Consider the following 19132-nt stretch of genomic DNA (forward strand, 5'->3'; position numbering starts at 1 on the left):
AGAATAGGAACAGCTGGCCACATCTTTACTAGGAATTCACATAAAGGCAGCTACACACACATACACATTTACTTTTAGTGTGTGTGTGTGTGTGTGTGTGTGTGTGTGTGTGTGTGTGTGTATGTGTGTGTATAATGGTTAGGAGTTAGGGCTCTTGCCCACGTTCAGAAGAAATCTATCCTGGCTGGGGTGCCTAGGTGGCTCAGTCAGTTAAGCGTCTGACTTTGGCTCAGGTCATGATCTCATGGTTCGTGAGTTCAGTCGTGAGTTCAAGCCCCGCATCAGGCTCTGTGCTAACAGTTTAGAGCCTGGAGCCTGGAACCTGCTTCGCATTCTGTCTCCCTCTCTCTCTGCCCCTCCCTGCTCATCCTCACTCTCTTTCTCACTCTCTCAAAAATAAAAATTTAAAAAGAAACCTGTCCTCCCTAACTTAAACAGAAAAGAAAGTTTTGGGGAAGATATTTTGTAGTCCACACATCAATAAGGAGCCTGCCATGCCAGCTCTGGAAAACAGACTGGAATCAAAGAAAGCCTTCCCACAAAGAACAGTGTGGTCGGGACACTGACTCTGGCACAACCATTGATAAAAATAATGCAGCTGCTCCTGGATTTCTCAATGTTATCGTGTGAATGAGTTCTAACCTTTTTGGTTTAATAATAAAGTCCCTGAGGAAATGTGTCCAATTCACCTAAATTATCTCTGGTGATGGTGTACCGGTTAAGAGGAAGGTAGTAGTGAATAGAATCATACATATTTTATATATACTTAGCCTCTGCATCGGAGCTGGGGACCTGTATCTCACAAAGAATGTACTACACAATATGAAAGAGAGCCTTATGCCATTACCATTTCTAACTCATTACAATAATTGAAGATATCAATTGTTAACTGATTATTTATTTTGCAATAAGCAATTTGCCGATCCACTTAATTTCGATGAGTTGCTGGCTGATTCTTCTGGATTTTTAAGTCATTCATCTTGTCACCTGCCTATGATGGTACTTTTCCTAATCTTTTAAAATATATTTGCACATTTATGCTATTCATTATTTTCTGATTACATCAACTAACAATTCCATAAGGAAATTACATGATTGGTATATTTCATTGTTTGTAGGGAATGTAACAGCTTTCTCATGGCTGGTCTCTCCTGAGATTCCTAGTTAATCTGTCAGAATATCTTTGCAATTTCAGTAAAAATACTTTAAATTTCTTTAACATTTATTCACTTTTGAGAGACAGAAAGAGACACAGCCTCAGGGGGGAAGGGGCAGAGGAAGACACACACACACACACACACAAAATCTGAAGCAGGCTCCAGGCTCTGAGCTGTCAGCACAGAGCCTGACATGGGGCTTGAACTCAGGAACCAATTGTGAGATCATGAGCTGAGCTGAAGTCCGACACTTAACTGACTGAGTCACTCAGGCGCCCCATTCAGTAAAAATATTTTAGCATTATCTCACAGATAGAGATTACGAGAGAAACTTTGCTGCCATCCTTCATTCTGATTCCATATGGCTTCTAACTCTTCTTACCAATTGTGTGTGTTTATTAGGCCATATACTGCAGAAATGCTTATTTAAAATTGCATGCATGAATGAATGAAATGTTATATTTCATTACAGGAAATACTGTGTCACCAGACTGAAGCAATGGGAAACATTTAACAAAGTAAACTTATTTAATTTAAATAATGAAATTAAAGCAGGTCCACATAAGGCAGCTTGATTGGCGAGCCGAAGGCCTTAATTACCTTCCTTTAAATATACATGTGTATAGCTTATGTATAAGTGTTCTGTCAGCAGTCCGGTTAAAAGAAATCTGACTAGAATCAACTGCTTTTTCTACTTTTACATATTTATTTATTTATTTGGGAGAGACCGAAATGAGAGTAGGGGAGGGGCAGAGAGAAGGAGAGAGAGAATCCCAAGCAGGCTCCATACGGCCAGTGCAGAGGCTGATGTGGGGCTGGAATTCAGGGAACCCTGAGATCATGACCTGAGCTGAAACCAAGGGTCAGATGCTTAATAGATTGAGCCACCCAGGCACCCCTCAACTACTTTTTCAAGCTAGAAATTTACTGCATTTTACAGGGCAAGCTTTCCCATAGCAAGTAGAAGCTGAGTTTAAAAGATTCTATGATATTATATGGCCTAGCAGCTCAGCCAAGCTCATAGTCTACAAAGATAATTGTTAATGTTGAATCCATTGGCTTTGTTCAGAAATATTCTAACATATGCTTTACATATTATTTTTCAATATTAAAATAATTGATTAACCCACCATTATCTGAAAAATGACAGATAGCTATTTGACACAGAAACATATCCTGAGGGTAATGGAAAAAACAAATGTTCATGTCTACAAGACCTTATATAAATGATAAAGGAGGTGACATTTTAACTGAATACTGAAGGGAACAATGTTTCCTGTTAAATTTTCACGGAATTTTCCCACTGAAAAAAAATTGTGTCCTACTTCTACAGATACTATTATTCAAACAAACCAAACAAAAGTGTACTTTAAATAAGTAGGACATTTGAGTGATGGGGTAACATTTAATTCATTTTATCACTTTGTATCCTGTACAGAGATTTAAATAATACAACAATTTCATTTACCTAAAAGTAAACTGTTGCCAAAATGTCTTTCCAACCTCATGAGGTTTGACCAGTCAACTTATAAGAGCAATTTGGAAATTATGCCTCTGATTAACTAAGCTTCCAGGAAATTTTAAAATATGTTAAGAATCAGCTGACCTGTCAGTTCCATATGGTTACTTTCAGAATGAGATCATAGGGTTATTTTGTTACAGTGAGGACATCAGTCAGGTTCACAACTGTGTTTCAATTGTACCAATTAATCCCCCCTTATACTTCTCACTTACATTGATAAACTGTAAGTTTTGAAAATGTTTATTCTATGTCATTTACATATCTTTGTGTCTCATATATATTGTAAATATCAATACTGAATATTTAAAGATATGCAAACATACTATATTGCAGAAATCTTTGAAATTTATTTTAGATCAAGTCAATCTGTTTACCTTGAATACATGGTAAAAATTATGGATATCTAAAATTATATCACATCGTAGCATAGGATTCCACAACAAATTAAGTATGACAAAGTTTGTCACGAGACTAAAAAAATATATTTCCACACCCTCTACCCTAAACAAAAGAATCATGGGATTTGGTACACTAAGAAACACCCTCTCTATCACTCTCTCCTAGTCGTGAGCAGATCCTTTGACAAGATTGCAGAAATACAAAGAAAATGCTTGGCAATAATAGTTCTAGAACAAAATGGCCCAGGCTATATTCCATGGGACATTCATGTATAGAGTGGTAATAATTATTCTTGGAAAGAAGAGCCACGAGGTCAAATAATTTTGGGTAAATATGCATATTACTTATACTCGGAAATTAACAATTTATACTTGACTATTAAATGTTGTGAGAAATCTTGATACAAAAAAAGGTTTAAAATTTGTTTAGGGGTGCCTAAGTGACTTGGTGGGTTAGGCTTCCAACTTTTGGTTTCGGCTCAGGTCATAATCTCATAGTTCAAGTTGGAGCCCTGGGTTGGGCCCTGTGCTGACAGTGCAGAGCCTTCCTGGGATTCTCTCTCTCTCTCTCTCTCTCTCTCTCTCTCTCTCTCTCTCTCTCTGTCTCTCCCTGTCTCTCTCTGTCTCTCTCTCTCTCTCTCTGACCCCACACCCACTCTGCTCTTTTGTACTGTCTCTTTCTCTTAAAATAAATAAAATTTAAAACAAATTGTTTAACATTTATATCCCAAACTTGATTAGCAGAACTCTTACTTTATTGTACTATATATTTCATCCACATTTTATTCAATCAGTAATATTTTCTTGAACATGAACAGTTTTAGTAAAACTTGTTTTTTCTGGGGTGTGTGAGGAGCTCTGTTGCTTGAGCATCTGGCTCTTGGTTCCAGCTCAGGTTATGATCTCGTGGTTATTGAGTCTGAGCTCTGCATCACGCTCTGTGCTGCAGCACAGAGCCGTCTTGAGATTCTCTCTTCCCCTCTCTCTGCCCCTATCCCATTCATGCTGTCTTTGTCTCTCTCAGAATAAATAAGTAAAATAAAAGAAGACTTATTTATTCTGTCTTCTTGCTTATACAAGTATTTTATGTTTTCTTGAAAGTAATACAAATTCTGTACTGAGAATTAGAAAAGAATATCCTTGAAACCTATGTGAACACAGATATATCTGAATTTCAGTTATACCTCAAAGTAGGTTTTACCTAGACTTTTCTAAACATCTACCTCAATTACATCTACCAACCCCCTCTGCCAAGTTTTGTTTTCTTTCAGTTAGCATGAGTTGAGTTTTTGTCACTTAGGTTATCGAAAAAGCTTTGAAAAATGTAATAATGACATCTTGCTAAGTAATTTCTGTGATAAACATAAGTTCTTTAGTTTCCTGACTTCTCATTATTGAATTCTTATTTCTAATAACATATTTGATATACAAATACACATATGCATACATACAAATACATACACACACACACACACACACATATATATATATATATATATATTTTTTTTTTTCCTGGAAGGTGTCTTAATGGTATGGTTTTTAGGACTTATATATTATAAATGTCATAACTAAATGGCAACTGATGGGTTTTGCTTCCTTTTTTGATTACAGTATCTCCTATTCAGTATTCCATGGAGAATACTTCATTATTTGCTCAAATTTCATTTTGCAGTAAATTTGAGGCCAGACTGACTTATGTACATTGTAGATAATGTATTTTTCCAGTAATAAGTCTTTAGAAATATTTATCTCCTCAATTCAAAATTCCCCAAGTTTACTTATCACTATGTAGATAAATTGCTAAATATATTCCCTTATCTCCTTATCATGAAATCTAACTTTTCAGTTATGCAGATAGTTCGACACAAGAGTAGTTAGTATTACTGAGGGGATGAGATGAGTTAAGGGAGAAAGAATCACATTTGATTTTCTTATACATTTACTTAAATGTTGGATGAGTTTAAATAATAATAGTGGGTTTGGTTAGATGTAAGGTCAAGTCCAGTTGTGAACACAATAAAATGATATTAACTTTAAAGTCTTAATAAATGATTGACAAAAGCTTAACTTTTTAAAATTTTACTTTTATTAAGCGTGTACCACTGAGCATATGAGTCTTAAGGAAACCACATTCTCATTTAATATTCTTAGTTTTAAAACTTAATACTTATAATGGCTTTTGCATCTTCTAAAATACTATGACACCCATGGATTCAGGGGATCTTCTGGTCCTTACTCTTTGTGATTTGCTCAGATCATGGAATAATATATTTCTTCTATCTATACATAGCAGACTAGAGACCAAACCACCATTTATAGAAACGTATCCACTTAATTAAAAAAATTGTTATACCTAATGAAATACCACAGTTGGACCAGATTCTCCATATAGAAAAAAAGACATAATTTCTACTCTCATGGATCTTACAGTTTGGTCAAGATTAAAAATAATTCAAAGCAAATAAACTTATAATTAAAAATGTGAAAAGATACATAAAGGAATGAACAGGATGCTCTTAAAGAGATGAGTGGAGTGGAAGACATATTCTGTATAGCGTGCCAAAGTTTTTCTGGGAAAAGAAGAACAAGAAGCAATGCATGTGAGGGGAGAGCGTCCTAGGGAAAGAAGTAACTTTTGCTCTGGGCCTCAGGCAAGGAAGAACTCCATGTGTTCTAGTGCACAAAAGAGGAACAGAGTGTCTGCAACCTGGTTTTCAAGGTGCAGTGGACAGTGCAGGAGACAATGTGGAAGAGACGGGCTAGGAACATATCTTTCAGACATTTATGACAGATAAGACTGAGTCCATATCCACACACCATAGATTCTGAGGTAAGGATTAATACCCTGACAGCCTACTGGGAGAAGCGTTTCCACTGTCGTGAGGCTGAAGAATAAAGAGAAGTGAATAGAAAGGAAAAATGCAAAGAAATGGAATGCAATCACTTACCTTTTGGCTCATGTTTCACAAAGAGCTGAGGACTCTCCGTAAATGTGTCTTTTCAGAAACTGAGACTTCCTCAGGATGGTTTTAAGAACGAAACTAAACAGGATAGTCCTGTGGAGAGAAAAAAAAGGGGTGACAGTTAACATGTTTAAAGTTCTTCTGTTTTTTTTTTCCCATTAGTCAAGAATGTCACTCACAATCTTCCACTTTCAGGTTTGTTATTACGCTCTGAAATTTCCATAGTTTGCAGTTTTATCCCAGGACAGAAGTAAAGGCATAATATCAAAATGGTAGGGTAACTAGTAATAGAAGAAAGAGAAAGACCGATACAAAGAGGGAAGTAACATTTAGGGTTTCTTAGAACACTCACAAAATTTGTATCTAGTAAACACACCATGGTAAAATATTTTGGGATTATGCTCAGTGTAATGGTAAAATATATTGAATAAAATTTAACTTGTGATATGATCAAATTTGTATTTCCAAATGATACTCTTGGATACTGCGGCAGAAATGTAGAGGGACAGGGAAACATCTGGCAGAGGGAATGGTCAGAAAGCTTTTAAGACTGTGCACTTGAATTATAACAACAGCATGGATTAGCATGTGAGCAGTGAAAGGGGACAAAGTTGAGAGCTCCAAGAAGTGTTTTGAAGATAGATACATGAAATACACTGATGATTGTGGAAAATGCAGGATGGAGAAAATTTAAGATTGATTTTAGCACAAAAACTAGAACACTTAGATGTTAAAATCTGATGAAATAAAGATAATTTGGGAGTAGAATTTGAATAGAGATGATGAGTTTGACTTCCTCAAATTTATGTCGCTAAAGTGTTTTGTTTGTTTGTTTGTTTTTAAGAATATTGGATTGGCCTGAAATGGCCTGAAACATCAAATCTGATTTCTGATTTCCAGGTATGTTATAAACATTCTAAAAACATGGCATCATTGGGGTGCCTGGGTGGCTCAGTCAGTTCAGCATCGACCTTGGCGCAAGTCATGATCTCGCAGTTCATGAGTTCAAGCCCCACATCTGCTTCTGAGCTGACAGCTCAGAGCCTGGAGGCTACTTCAGAATCTGTCTCCCTCTGTCTCTCTCTTTCCTCTCCCTCTTGCTCTCTCTCTCTCTCTCTCATAAATAAGTAAACAAACAAACATGGCATCATCAAAATGTTTGTGTATCTTTCTCTTACCGACATCTACTAGAAAAGACATTTTAATGGAATTGCATACCATTGAATCTGCATAGTTTTAATGAATGGCACTTGAATTCTGACCCCAGAATTAGAATGCATTAACACTATGCTGTATGATTTCATATGTCTTTCCAGAGTTATACTGTGGATTTGGAACCTAACAGACTTAGATGGAGATTTTGTCCCACCACTCAAACAGATGTAATATCTCAAATGAGGGACTCCAATCAATCATACAGTCCTTCAATTTTCTCATCTGTAAAAATAAATAATTACATCTACTTCATATGCTGCTTTGAGATTTACATGAGGAAGTAGCTGATCAAAGTAATTATTCATCACATGACATTCTTTTCCCTCTCCCAGTGTCCAGGCTGAATATCTCAATGCTAATTTGGGTGTACTTTAAAGATATTTTGTGATGAACTCAACAGGCACACTGCAATAGTTTTAAAAAATGTCAGCCTCCTATAAAATGATTTGATACATGTGCTATTTTAAGTTTTGTGTTTTGAAAAGCAAAACAAAAATCATTTGGTGTGTTTACAGTTTAGACAGGGAATGAGTTTCAGCATAAAACACATTATGAAGCCTTGGGTAATTGTGTACTGATTACCATAACTTAGCGTGAAGAATGTTTGATTTATTATACCTGTCTCCCTAAGTAAGATAAAATGTTTGAACAAAAAATATTTTTTTCAAATGTCTATTTATTTATTTTGAGATAGAGAGAGAGCAGCAGAGGGGCTGAGAGAGAGGGAGACAGAGAAGCCCAGGCAGTCTCTACACAGTCAGCACAGAGACCAACACAGGGCTCGATCCCAAGAACCATGAGATCACGACCTGAGCAGAAAGCAAGAGTTGGAGGCTTCACCGACTGAGCCACCCTGGTGCCCCTGACCAAAAATTACTTTTAATCCTCAAACCTAGGATTGGGTTTAAGGGGGAAACAGCCAATCAGAGAAGAGCCTCCTGTGACATATCAAGCTGAGGGGAAAAGAACTGTCCTTATTCTGACAAAGTGCTGATGAACTTGCAAAAGTGGGCCAGGGTCAGTTCTGTAAAAGGTTTTTAACCCTTGTCAGGGACTGTATTGAGTATCAAATCTTTCCATTTAAGTTGAAATCAAGCCCTACTCCTTTAAGTCTACTTGGGAGCATAAGAGAAATTTATGTCTCTGATATAATATAGAGTAACTACCACAGCACCCACAAAAGTCAAATCCAACCTGAAGGAAAGAATTGTTTCTACAAAATCTGTTTTTCAGGATCCATGAATGAAAGAGAAATATGGGCGGACAGTAGGAGGCACTGCCTTCTCTTTTCATCTTAAGTTATATGAGATCCCACTTCCTATGTTTACATCTATGCTGTAAAGACATTTTTTTTTAGGTTTATTTATTTTTGAGAGACAGAGCAAATGGGGGAGTGGCAGAGAGAGAGAGAGAGGGAGAGAGAGTCCCAAGCAGGCTCCGCACTGTCAGCATGGAGCCCGATGTGGGGCTGGAACTCACAAACCATGAGATCATGACATGAGCTGAAACCAGGAGTCAGACACTTAACCACCTAAGCCACCCAGGCATTCTGTAAAGACTTATTTAATTGATATATGACATTAGACTGATAAGAACGTTTCTACATGATGTAAGTTGGTTTAGAAAACTAGTCTAGAAGAGAAAACTTTCTGAATATAAAGATCCAATCTTTTCTTCAGATTTATTGAGGTATAACTAACAAATAAAAATTATATATATTTATTATGTTTTGATATGCATATATGCTGTTAAATGATTACCACATTCAATCTAGTTAATACATCTATCACTTCACGTAATCATTATTTTTAAACTTATGGTGAGAATGTTTAAAATATATACTTTTAGCAAATTTCAAGTATATAACACATTATTATCAGCTATAGCCAACCTAGTATACATTAGATATTCAGAAATTATTAACTATTCCTAACTGAGACCGTGTAATCTTTGATCAACCTCTCTCCATTCCCCCTGTCTCCGAGAGCCCCAGGGAACCACCATTTTACTCTCTGCTTCTACTAACTCAACTTTATCAAATTTCACATATGAGTGAGACAATGCAGTATTTGTCTTTCTAGATCTGACTTAAGTCACTTGGCATAATGCGTTCTGAGTTTTTATACTGTCACACATGACAGATTTCCTTTTTTAAGGTTGAATATCATCCCATTGTATGTATACACACACACACACACAAACACACATGCAAAGACACACACACACACACACACACACACACACACACCATTTTATTCATTCATCCTTCAGTGCACACTTAGGTTAATTCCATATGTTGGTTATTACAAATGATACTGCAATGAACATGGGGAGGAGATACTCTTCTACAAGATCCTGTTTTTATTTCTTTTAGGTATATAACCAGAAGTGAGATTGCTGGATCATAGAGCAGTTCTATTTTTAGTTTTCTGAGGAACCTCCATAATATTTCCCATAATGGTCGTACTGATATACATTCCCTTCAACAGGGCACAGGGTTTTTTTTTGTCTCCACACCCATGTCAATACTTCTCATCATTTGTCTTCTTGATTACAGCCATTCAAACACATGTGAGGTAATAGCACATTGTGGCTTTGATTTGCATTTAATGATTAGTGATATTAAATACTTCTTCATATACCTGTTGGCCATCTGTGTGTCTTCTTTTGAGAAATGTTTGCAAAATATTTGCAAATATTTTCTCAGATTCCAGGGATTGTTTCTTCCCGTTGTTGATTGCTTCCTTTGCTGTGCAGAAGTTTTTAGGTTGAAGCAATCCCAGTTGTCTATATTTGCTTTTACTGCCTATGCTTTTGGAATGATAGCTAAAAAAATTCATTGCTCTCACCAATGTCAGGAAGCTTTTCCCCTAGGTTTTCATCTAGTAGTTTTACAGTTTCTGGTCTTACACTTAAGTTTTTAATAAATTTTGAGTTGATTTTTGTATATTTTGTGAGATGGGGGTCTAATTTCATTCTGCATGTGGATATCCAGATTTCTCAATAACATTTATTGAAAAGACTGTCTTTTCTCCATTCTGCGTTCATGGCATCTTTGCTGAAGATCAATTGATTGTAAATGCATGGACTTATTTCTGGGCTTTCTGTTCTGTGCCTTTGCTCTATATGTCTGCTTTTATAGGCCGTGACATGCTATTTTGATTATTATAGTTTTGTATTACATTTTAAAATGTCTTCAGTTTTATTATTTTTAAGATTGCTTTGGTTATTTGGAGTCTTTTGTGACATCAGATGAATTTCAGGACATTCTATTTCTTTGAAAAATGTGCCTGGTTTTGTTTGGAGGTTAACGCTGGCCTCATGAAACGAGTCTGAAAGTGTTCCTTATTTTTCAGCTTTTAGGAAGAGTTTGAGAAGACCTTTTTAATGAGTGGTATAATTCACCAGTGAAGCTATCTGGTCCTGGACTTTTCTTCGTTGGGAGATTTTTTATTACTGACTCAATCCCTTTCTTCTTTATTGATCTGTGTAGATTTTCAATTTCTTTATGATTCAGTGTTGGTGCGTCCTATGTTTCTAGGAATTTATCCTTTTCTTCTAGGGTATCCAATCTGTTGGCATGTAAGTGTATATAATTGTATCTAATGAACCAGTTTGTTTCTGAGATATGGGTTTCAAAGTCTTCTTTTCTGATTTTGTTAATTTGAGTCTTCTTTTTTTCTTAGTCTACCTAAGGATTTGAAGATTTTGTTTATCTTTTCAAAAACCCAACCCCAACTTTTTGTTTTCCTATTGTTTCCGAAGTCTCAATTTCATTATTTCCGCTTTAATCATTATTATTTCCTTCCTTCTTCTGCTTTTAGGCTTTCTTTTCTTTTTCTAGTTTCTTGAAGCATAAAGTTAGTTTTTTTGTTTGAGATTTGTAATACTTATATCAATAAATTTCTTTCACAGAATTGTTTTTGTTACATTCCTTAAGATTTGGCATGTTGCATTTCTATTATTTATCTTAAGATATATGTGTATTTCCCCTTTATTTCCTCTTTGACCCACTGGTTGTTCAGAATGTGTTATTTAGAGGTGGCTGCGTGGCTCAGTAACCTCAGCATCCGACTTCAGCTCATGTCATGATCTCACAGTTCGTGGGTTCTGGCTCTGCATCAGGCTGTGCACTGATGGTGTGGAGCCTGCTTGGATTCTCTCTCTCTCCCTCTCTCTTTGCCCCATCCCCACTTGTATACTCTCTCTCTCTCTCTCTCTCAAAATAAATAAGTGAACTTAAAAAAATAGTAATAATAAAAAAGAAATGTGTTAATTTCTACGTGTTAGAGTTACATCTACATATTAATTCTACATATTAAGCTACATATTAACTTCTACATATTTCTTTTTTCCTCTTTTGCTGATTACTAGTTTCATACCATTGTGGTGGAAAAAGATATTTATGATTTTAATCTTAAATTTGTAAGGACTTGTTTGGTGGCCTAACATATGATATACTTGGAAAATATCTTTGTACTTGAAAAAAAAATGTGTGTTTTGCTCTTGTTGGATAGAATGTTTTGTATACATTAGGACCATTTGGTCTATAATGTCAGGTTCACTATTTCATTATTGATTCTCTGGATGCTCTCTGCCCATTGTTGTGAATGGGATATTAAAGTCTCTCACTATTAACTGCTGTTTGTTTTTCCCTTTACTTCTGTTAATATCTGTTTTACATATTAAGGTTTTCCAGTGTGTGCATGTATGTTTATAATTGTTTTTCCTCTTGATGAATTGACCCTGTTATCATGATATAATGACCTTATTCTCTAGTGACAGTTTTGGACTTAGAGTATATTCTGTCTGGTAAAAATATAACCATTTCTGGTCTCCTCTGATTATCATTTTCACGGAATATTGTTTTCCATGCTTCACTTTCAGTGTATGGATGCCCTTAAATCTAAAGTGAGTCTCTTATAGGTGGTATACAGTTGGATTTTTTTTTTAATCTACTCAGCCATTCATTGCTTTTGATTGTAAAATTTAATCTATTTACATTTAAAATAATTAGTGATAGTTAAGAGTTTAGCACTGTCATTTTGTTAATTGTTTTCTGACTGTTTTGTAGTTCTTTTATTTCTTTTCTCCTCTTTTGCTGCCTTCCTCTGTGATTAGATGATACTCTTTAGTGGTATACTTTGATTCTTTGTTTTGTATTGTTTGTGTATCTCTACAGGTTTTTTCTTCATCATTACCATGACACTTCCATAAACATGTTATAGTTGCAACTGTTCACTTTAAACAGATAACTTCAACTTCATACAAAAACTACACTTTACCTTCTCCACACATATTTTATGTTATTGCTGTCATAATTTATATGTTGTATATACTTTGTATCCATTAATAAATTATGATAGCTACATATATTTTTAGTACTTTTATATTAGAATTAAAAGTGATTTTTTTCACCACCATTGCAGTATTCGAGTTTTGACTATATTCTTAGCTTCACAGCAAATTTTATACTTTCACATGTTTTGTGTTTTTATTTCAACTTGAAAAACTCCCTTAGCAATTCTTTTTTTTTTTTTTAATGTTTTTTATTTATTTATTTTTGAGAAAGAGAGAGAGGGTGAGTAGGGGAGGGGCAGAGAGAGAGGGAGACACAGAATCAGAAGCACAGCACGCTCTGTGCCTACAGCAGAGGGCCCCACAGGGAGCTTGAACTCTAGAAACTGTGAGATCATGACATGAGCCAAAGTTGTATGCTCAACTGACTGAGCCACCCAGGCACCCCACTCCCTTAGCAATCTTATAATGTAGGTCTACTGATGACGAACTCTTACAATTTTTGTTTAGGAAAGTCTTTACCCATCCTTAGTTTCTGAACTAAAATTATGAAATTGCCAGGTATAGTATTGCCAGGTAAAGTATTGTTGGCATGTTTTCTTTCAGCATTTTGCAGAAATGCAGAAATATTGGTCAGTTTCTAGACAGCTCTAGGCTGAAAAATAATCTATTTTTTTCCCTACAGTTGAAAAGCATGTCAGTTACACTTGGAGGAACAGATTATAATGTTGGACAAACCATTCAGGTAATCTCCATTCAGAGCAGTCAAACTCACTGTGGTTTAATGAAAGTAGCACCATTTTAGAATCTTTAGGCCAGATACAGTGAGAGGGCAAATACACTTCCTTGTTTACTCCTTTCCACAGTAACAGCAAGTACTATGTTCACTCTGACCAAAGTAGGAAGCTGAGGTCAGAGAGGTCAGCCAGTGCCTCCTCTTTATTTACCAGATGACAAAAATCAGGATCTAGATTTAAACAATTTGATGTAACAGACAAGTATTATTATCATGACACTGTGGTCAGCTTTGAATACAAAGCCAATTTGAAACATGGTTACTAAAATGGACTTAATAAAGTCCCCAAAGATGTTCACACCCTAATCCCTGGAACCAGGAATGTATTATTTACATAACAAAAGGGACTTTACATATAGTTAACAGGACCAACCTAAAAATAAAAAGATTATCTTGGTTTATCTGGCTTAACTCTAACTTCTTGATTCCTTAAGTATATAGAACTTTCTTCTGCTGGAGTCATAGACATGAGGCAGAAGTCAAAGAGATCTATAGCATGAAAGGGACTTAATGCACCCTTGTTGGTTGGCTTAGTGACCCTGGGGGCCCACATGCATGAACCAGAGAGAGGCCTCTAAGAGATCATGGAAATCACCAGCTGAAAATTGGCAGCCTATAACCACAGATTAATCACCACTGACATCCAGCAAGGACATGAAGACCTCTGTCCAACCACAAAGAACTGAAATCAGTTCTTTGTTTTTTCACTTTTTTCAAGTCTTATTTTTATTTATTTTGAGAAAGAGAAAGAGAGAGAGAGAGAGAGAGAGAGAGAGAGAGAGAGAGAGAGAACAGGGGAGGGCCAGAGAGAGAGAGTGAGAGAGAGAGAATCCCAAGCACAGAGCCTGACATGGGGCTCAAACTACAAGATCATGACCTGAACCAAAGTCAAAGGCTTAACCGACTGAGTCGCCCAGGTGCCCTAAATTCAGTTCTCTATAAAGAATAAAAGCAGCCTTGCCAACTAACATTTTTACCCAGTGAGACCAGTGTCAGACTTGAAACCTACAGACCTGTGAGATAACGAATTTGTGCTGTTTTAAACAACTGAGTTTAACAGTGTGTTACAGGAGTAACAGAAAACAAGTAGAGCTACTGTTGAGCTTTTATTTCAGCAACTTGTCTGTCTTAGTCCATTTGGGCTGCTGTCACAAAAATACCACAGGCTGTGTGGCTTAAACACCAAGCATCTATTTTTTGTAGTTCTGGAGGCTAGGAAGGCCAATGTGAAGGCACAGCGGATTCAATATCTGATGATAGACCACGTCTTGGTTCATGGACATCCATATTCTTGCTGTGTTCTCACATGATGTGAAAAAAAAGGGGCAAGAGGTCTCTCTAGGATTCCTCTTATAAAGGCATTAATCCCATGCATGAGGGTGCCACCCTCATGACCTAAGTACTTCCCAAAGGCCCCATCTCTTAATACCATCACATTAGGGGTTAGGATTTAAACATATGAATTTGGAGGGGAGACATTCAGTGCACTGCACATCTTCTTTATTTAAGATTTTTAAAGTGGAGGTATAACTGTACTTGCTTTGATTCTGGTATCACCTGTTCACAACTCTGGAATCCTTCTCAAATATAAACCCCAAAGGCAGAAATTATTAAGAGCATAAGCAAACCAATACTTACGTTTTCATTTTTTGTTGGGAGACAGTGGTTGTGTTGTATTTCTGACCTAACACAAGTAAAGAAATGACTGACTGAAGTTGTTTTCATGGGACCTTGTATGACCCTGACAAATTCCCTGAGATTCCTGTCCACTCAATGCTTATCATAAAAGAGCTATGATTCTGTCAATTACTTGAGCAAACAACTATGGTGGGATGAGGATATACACAAAAAATATTTTATTGTATTTTGTGCAAAATATTTCATAACAGCTCATCTTTAACCTTGGAAACAACCATAAGAGGTACGTATAAGCATCAACACTTAACAGTTGAACAACCTGTGACTAGCACCAGTCCCATGACATGGCTAACATCAGTCCCACGACAATGGTTAACAGCTACATTGCGTCCAAATTCCAAATCCTTTGCCTTTTATGCTCTCTTGTCTACTACCCCACAATATCAGTGATTTTATATCTATGATGTATCAAACCCAAGCCTCATCTGAAATCAACCTAATTATTTTTCACAGCAACAAAAGATTAAATACAGTTAAACTGTTGGGTTGATTGAATATTTTTTTTCTAGGCATAATATTCCAAACTTAAATAATACCGTTTCACTATAAGAACACAAAACACAGCACTGATAAAGAAACAAACAAACAAAAACACTAAAAGGAAGAAGGAATTCAATTGGGTAATTTCCTTAATATAACATGCAAGTAGGAGATTTAGTAATTAACTGTTCTTGCATATTCTAGTTTTTGCCGATGTCAGTTACCGAATCACTCCTTTATTAGCTGGCATAGATTGGATGCCTTCTAATGGCATCTGTACATTTTGTGCTTCACTGGCATTATAGGACTCATCACTATGGTCTAGATAAGAAAACTCTTTTGCTTTGTGTTTCAATGATAGAAGAAAATTACACACTAAGCGTTTAACAGAACTCTCTTTGAGTTTAACATCAAAACTACAAGTGGTTAGTGAAGTGTGAGGCTGAAGCTGTTATTCATTGTATTCGTCTTCATGCCATAAAAGGGGGGGGGGGAAGCCAAGCTAACAAGCCTGCATGGGTTTTCCGGTGATACAAATCAATTAAAATTCAGGAGGAGAGAAAACAAAAGTCCACAGCAATTTATTAATTTGTTTACAGCTGTTTGAATATATAATATGAAAGACTAGTTTGGGGAATAGCTGTAGATTGGGGGATATATTGATTTTGATGATATTGCTCAAAGAAATAGACAAGTGGTTTTGATGTATAAACGGCTACAGTGTAACTTGTTTAGTCTATTGATTCATGTGCTTTGATGGAGTTGTATATGCCTGCTGTTCTGGGACTCACTGAAAAATGAGATGCCATTTCAATGTGTGGAATAAAGAATATACTTAAATGTGAAAAGCCGCTGGTTCCTTCTGTTGGATTACTGTATTTTATTATTCATCTGGCCCAAGTTTTTGTGGTAGCAAACATTACATTTGCTTTTCTAAAGGGAGTGAAAACAATGCATCAAAAATAATAAGAATTTGAATCTGCTCTATTTAAATAAAACAAACAACATTTCTAGGCTTCATGAGAAGGTAAGGATTTTTGTCGATGATGATAAAATCTGAGATAAAGCAACAGCTTACAGATAACAGGGCAAAAACAACTGAGGTATTATTCAGAGTAAATTCAATGTTAACATCTTTACACTTCATTTTTGACAATATACAATAAGATTTAAGAAACCACTTTACAATGAGCGGAGGATATTTCTGTTCTTAGGTTGCACAGATTAGAAATTACTTACTTTTGATTTCACATCTTAGATGAGATACTATCTAATAATAAGCATGAGGGTATCTTTATTGATAATTTTTAAAGATTATATATATATGCACAGATATATATATAAGCATACATAGATTAAAAGTATATATTTAAATAAATATATTTTACTCGATGCTTTATAACTAAATCAGAGAAATGGAAGTTCTCTTATATATTATAAAATACCTTTCCAGTAGAATAAATGATGATTTGAAGATTTAGTAATTTTCCAGAAGAGTTCACTGATGATTTGAAGACTTAATAATTACCCAGGTCAAAATTCTTGGCAAATTCAAATATCCTGAGTTTTGGTTGAAGTTAATGTACACCATGCCCTTGTTTTCATTGCCACATAGTGAAAACTGCAATATGTGATCCATTCTTAGCATTCATATATAGAATGTAGCTAGAGATAGTCCAATATATAGTGTCTAATATACATACTGAACTACAAATTATGATTTTAAAGAAATGGCAGTTGTCTACTTCTAAGTGAATCTATATTTTATCAAAGAGACAACACTTCCTCCACTTAAAGTTGCATTTATATTTGAAGTTTTGAAAAATCTGGTTTTTATTCATATAGAGAATTCTTAAAATAAGAACATCAATGGTGGGAGGCATATCCTTCCTAAATTTAGGGTGTTTTTGTATGATCTGGACATTCTGAGCCAAAGACCTTTGGATAGCAGACATGTCTTAGAAGCGAGTGTTAGTGTATCCCACTCCCGGAAAGATTTAGAGATCAAGTCCTTCCTTCCTACTCTTCAGACACATGTGCTTACAGTCCTTAGTAATAAATCTAAGACACCTGCCTTCTTTTCTCCCAGAGGAGATTTACCTATATTTAAGAGTACTGTGTAATCTATCTCCCTGGAGGGGAGAATGGGGAGATATGCCAGCAGCCCCATAAAAGCTCAACAACTCCTAATTTTGTGGTTACTTTACTGTGGTACATACTCCACTGTGCGTAAAGGTTATGTCCAACCGTCATCACAACAAGATAGTCTCTGGCTGTTGTTTTGTTGTGATTAATAAAAGGACTGATTTTTTTCTCCAACAGTTTTGTGTCTTTCTGTAACACATCCACATTTATATCTGTTTATGTGTGTTGACAGGATATACATATATATACATATAATATATTATAACTAAATACTTATAAATCATAAACTTATTTATACATTTAGAATATATATTTATTATATACATTTAACATATATAATGTATATAACAAATATCAATATATTTATTACTATAAATGTATATATTATAAATATATATAATTAGTGTTGTGACAAGGAAATTATTAGCTTGCAAGTAGTAAAATCTTCACAGTTTATGACTTACCAATAAAGCCAGAATTTACGTATAGAGTTAACAAAAATAATATTGAAAAATGAAGCACGGAAATTCAATTTATAACAACATTCAATGTGTGGTAGATTGCATGATGATCCACCTTCACCAAAAAAAAAAAAAAAGGCTGAATTTCCCAAACTTGTGAATATGTTATATTGCAGGGGAAAAGAACTTTGCAGATGTGATTAAAGTAGATATCATAAGATGGGGACTTATCTAGCTCATCTGATGAGTCTTTAAAGGCAGAGAAATCTTTCCTGGGTAAAGTTAGGGAGAGAAAAGACAGGATAAAACTTAGGCGAGGTACAAAGCATGAGGGAGATTCAACTCTGTTGTTGGCTTGGAAGGTACAGAAAGGGGAGAAAGTGAGCCATAAACCAAGGAACAAGGGTTGCTTCAAGAAACTGGGAACGTCCCTTAGTTGAAGGCCAGCCAGGAAATGCGGACTTCAGTCTTACAGCAAAAAAGAAGTGAATTCTGTCACAACAGAAGACACAAGGAAACCCCTGACCCAAAGCTTTCAGAGAAAAATCTCAACACATTCATTTTAGCTCAGTGAGACCCATGTCAGACCTCTGATCTGCACAACAGTGAGATAACACATTTGTGTTGATTTAAGACTCTACGTTTGTGGTAATTTTTACTGTCATCAAAAGAAATACATCACATTACACTCTATCAGGTTGACTTTGTTCACAAAATCCATTTCCCCATTCATTTAAGAAAAGTCTTTTGATTTTCATTTGAGATATCACACCTCCCCCACTCCAATCTGTGAGGGCAGAGTAAATTGACAATATCCTTGGCTCTGATTGGTCATTCCATAGATTTCACTCTTCCAGCAAATACTTTGGGATCAGGGATAAGTGCATTGCCTGCCTAATAAGAATCAAAGAGACATTGAATACACTTGTTGGAGTTGCTGCTTTCATTTTTCTCCTCTTTTCCATACATTTGGTGGTATGAGATTGTAAATTCAGAGAC

The sequence above is a fragment of the Herpailurus yagouaroundi genome, unplaced genomic scaffold, assembly GCF_014898765.1.
Source record: "Herpailurus yagouaroundi ecotype Mexico unplaced genomic scaffold, PumYag 181, whole genome shotgun sequence".
NCBI lineage: Eukaryota > Metazoa > Chordata > Mammalia > Carnivora > Felidae > Herpailurus > Herpailurus yagouaroundi.